The sequence below is a fragment of the Eriocheir sinensis genome, chromosome 5 (assembly GCF_024679095.1).
Source record: "Eriocheir sinensis breed Jianghai 21 chromosome 5, ASM2467909v1, whole genome shotgun sequence".
Lineage (NCBI taxonomy): Eukaryota > Metazoa > Arthropoda > Malacostraca > Decapoda > Varunidae > Eriocheir > Eriocheir sinensis.
In genome coordinates this window covers 21516800-21521114 of record NC_066513.1, presented here as the reverse complement: position 1 = coordinate 21521114, position 4315 = coordinate 21516800, and positions in this window count along the sequence as shown.

Below are 4315 nucleotides of genomic sequence, written 5' to 3'. Positions count from 1 at the left end.
CTACTCTCTTTTTTTTTTTTGGTCTTTATTACTGTCCTTTTCTTATTATTATTACCATCATTGTTTTTATTGTTGTTGTTGTTGTTGTTGTTGTTGTTGTTCTTGTTGCTGTTGTTGTTGTTCTTTTTCTTCTTCTTCTTCTTCTTCTTCTTCATCTTCATCTTCATCTTCTTCATCTTCTTCATCTTCTTCTTCTTCTTCTTCTTCTTCTATGTTTTCACGTCATTGTCCTCTTTTTTATGCTTATTCCCTGATGTAAGTTACTGGCATAAAAAAACAACGTATTTGTATCTGTCTTGGTCGTTGTGTGTGTGTGTGTGTGTGTGTGTGTGTGTGTGTGTGTGTGCGCGCGTGTGTGTGTGTGTGTGTGTGTGTGTGTGTGTGTGTGTGTGTGTGTGTGTGTGTGTGTGTGTGTGTGTGTGTGTGTGTGTGTGTGTGTGTGTGTGTGTGTGCGCGTTTGTGTGTGTGTGTGTGTGTGTGTATGGAGGACAGTGTCATGGCTGTTTTTAGCTGACACCGGTCATCGTGACGTCACAGTGACGCTTAGAACGAGGAGTAAACAAGTTAGATACGTCAGGCGTGTGTACATAACAACCACACACACACACACACACACACACACACACACACACATCTCAATATTTACATACAAATATACATACATACATACATACATACATACATACATACATACCTGTACCTCAAGAATCCCGGACGTTGACAGACGGACAGGTAAACAGACAGACAGGCGTATAAATTATCTTCTTTGCATGATCATACTCCTTCATCATGCTTGGCAGCCTTATTATGTTATTATATTACTACCTTTTTCTACTTCCCTATTTTTTCGATTTTTTGTATTTATTTTTCTCCCATCCAAGCTCACTAATTATCGCCTTCCCTCACAAGTTCATTTTATTCTCCTTGGCATTAGGTTTGGATTTCATTGGCAGTGTTTGCGGAACATATTTTTTCTTCCATCGTTTTCTTCCTTTCTTTTCTCACCATCATCCAGTCGCTCCTGTTTTTATTATGTTCTATATGTTATGTCAAGGTTTGGGAAGGTTCATCTTACATATTTTACTTCTGTCTAGCTGGGGGGGTTTCTCTCTCTCTCTCTCTCTCTCTCTCTCTCTCTCTCTCTCTCTCTCTCTCTCTCTCTCTCTCTCTCTCTCTCTCTCTCTCTCTCTCTCTCTCTCTCTCTCTCTCTCTCTCTCTCTCTCTCTCTCTCTCTCTCTCTCTCTCTCTCTCTCTCTCTCTCTCTCTCTCTCTCTCAAGCCACCCATACCGCGACTTTAAATCCTCCTTCTCTACTCTTGCCTCTCCCTCCCCCTCAGGCATCTCTCCCTAGATGTATACGATTTTTTTTGTTCCTCCTCAGACCCACTACCCTTACCTAGCATAAGCACTGTTCTCTCTCTCTCTCTCTCTCTCTCTCTCTCTCTCTCTCTCTCTCTCTCTCTCTCTCTCTCTCTCTCTCTGTCTCTCTCTCTCTCTCTCTCTCTCTCTCTCTCTCTCTCTCTCTCTCTCTCTCTCTCTCTCTCTCTCTCTCTCTCATACCCCCTCAGGGCACTACCTCTCTTAGTACCTCTCTTTTCTAAGGGTTCTCTGCCTATTAGAAATCTGGAAGGCCGAGGGACGAGAGTCTTTGGACAGCACACACACAGTCAGCCTTTATGACCCTTTGGTGAAGTTACATCTTATCAGGAGGCGCCACATGCTAAGGTTTTGTGTTGGTAAAGGCTCTGTCACCGGGACCATAATCTGCTAAGGCCTAATTTTTCCTGGGCGGCTGAACAAGAAGGGCCATTCCATGTTAGCAGACAGTCACTTTAAAAACTTAAGCTATAGTCATTTGTTCAAGTGTTGCCCTTGGTAAGATTGTAATAGCGGCGTTATAAGGCACATCGAGCAATGAGTCACGCCCCATCTTATACCTGTGTCTTTATACACGATATTACGACGTCTTAATCCCATTCCAAGTTGATTTTATGAAAACTTCGGACATCACAGCTCACTTCGTATTTACACATTTTTTCGATGACGAGCCACGCTTTCTCTTCCTTTCTCCAGAATTCAGTGGTCACTAGTATGACTAGATAAGCCGCTCGTGATTGTCATTGGAGCACTAGAGAGCAATACTAATTATGTTTTTTGAAGTGACCATGTGTTCATGATAAACAGGGAGCGATTAAGAAAATCTGAAGTGTATAGAAACAAGAAAAATATAAAAATTATGAAACAAAAATAGAGCGAATGATGATGATAATAAAAAAAATATTATTATTGTTATTTTTATTATTATTATTATTATTATTATTATTATTATTATTATTATTATTATTATTATTATTATTATTATTATTATTATTATTATTATTGGTGGATGGTTATAATTGTTGTTGTTGTTGTCATTGTTTTTTTTATTATTGTTAATTTGTAATGACAATAATAATGATAATAATAAGAATAATGATAATAATAACAATAATAATAATAACAATGATAATAAGAATAATAAGAATAAGAATAATAAGGATAATAATACTAAGGATAACAAAACAAAAATAACAATAAAGCATTGGTAGTGCACATGGCGAGGTGAAGGTTTATTTTTGAAGACACTCTGAGTGCGTGTGGGTGGTGGCTTGATGACATATCCGGCAGGCCAGACCAAAGCCTCGAGCCCGGCGTGTGCAGCGGTGACACTGATGGCGTGGAAGCCCGGGAGACGGTGCTGTGGCAACCAAAGGACGTCTGGAGGCTCGTCGCCGCGGCCAGTGTTGCTACCCTCCCTGTAGACACCTCAAGGTATCATTTATCCGCCTTGGCACCGTGCCATCCGCTCACTGCTTACCTCTGCCTGCTCTTGTCCGTTGTCTGGCCCGACTACTGCTCTTACGCCCCCTTTCCCTCTGTCCCCCATTTTAGAACCCCTTACCACTGCTGATCTCTTCCCTGCTTACATTGTCAGGGTGTTTTTGAGAGGGAGTGTTATCATGGGAAGTGGGGTGGGGGAAGCTGCTGAAAGTTGCTGATAGCCTATTTTTTTTGCCTCTGAGTAAATGTCTTTTTCCTCTAAAGCAGATATTAAACATTACTTAATCTCTAAAACAAATTCGAAGTAGGAATAGCTTTCTGGATCCAGCTTAAAAGATCACCCGGAGAAGTAAGGGCGAAAGGCTTCCTGCTCCTCCCGCCCACTGCTTCGGAGTCTTGGTCTTGGTCTTGCTGGGTGTTCTGCTGAGGCGTTGCTGAGGGACGTTTGAAGGAGGAGAATCTTGACCCAAACCACAAGCACTTGATACCCTCGAGGCTTCTTTGCACAAAACTAGACGCTACGGGTGAGGGGAACATTGTCTTCGCTTGCGCCTTTCCTTGCTTGCATCCCACTTGGCCCGCTTCCCAACTCTGCTTGTCCCCCCTCCCCTCTTCTCCTCCTCCCCTCCTCCTCCTCCTCTTCTTCTTCCTCCCCCTCACCCTCCATAACCCCCCATACTCCTCCTCACCTTCTCCTGTGTCTGCGTTTCTCTCCCGGTCTGACCTAATTCCTGAGCTGAAGGTGGAATCGTGTGTCGCTTAGTTCCCGACGCACCACAACCACCGCGCCGCCGCCCACCTACTGAAACTCGGCAGGGAAGTACCGTAGAGTTTTTCCCGCACATCGCATACACACGTGTCTATGCTGTAGCCAAACAGAAGGGAGGAGGCGTTCTTTTGATGCCTTTATTTCAGATACTCGAGGTTTTCCAACTTGCTGCGTCGCCTGGGTCGCCTGCGCGGCCTTGTTCATGCTTCCAGAGGGTAAGAGGCAGCGGAGGAGTAAAGGGAGCAAGGCTAACTATGGATATGCGCTGATCATCGAGGTGGACGGCGGTGCGAGGCCTGTTTTTCGGACTGACTTCTCTGACCGGTCAAATATTAAATTCCTCAATTCGCGATATCTAGCGTAATATTGTTCATATCGTTACTTTGATTTATAGTTTGCGTCAAAGTAGATTTTTATTATTGTACCGCCGACCAAAACGTGTAAGAAATCGTCCGATACGATTATTCGGGTTTCGTATCTACGACATAATGTTTCAAACTTTGTAATAAATTTAAGCAAAATCAATTACAGCGTAAAGAAAGTTATTGTAAGAAAAACAATATATGATGAATCACAGTATCGATTGAATGGTAATACAAAATATATACAGATAAAATTATAGTATACCTAAACTTTTTAATGTAATAAGAATGATGAGAAGCCTAGCTAAATGCCCCATGCTCTTCAGAGAGAGAGAGAGAGAGAGAGAGAGAGCAGAGCAGAGCA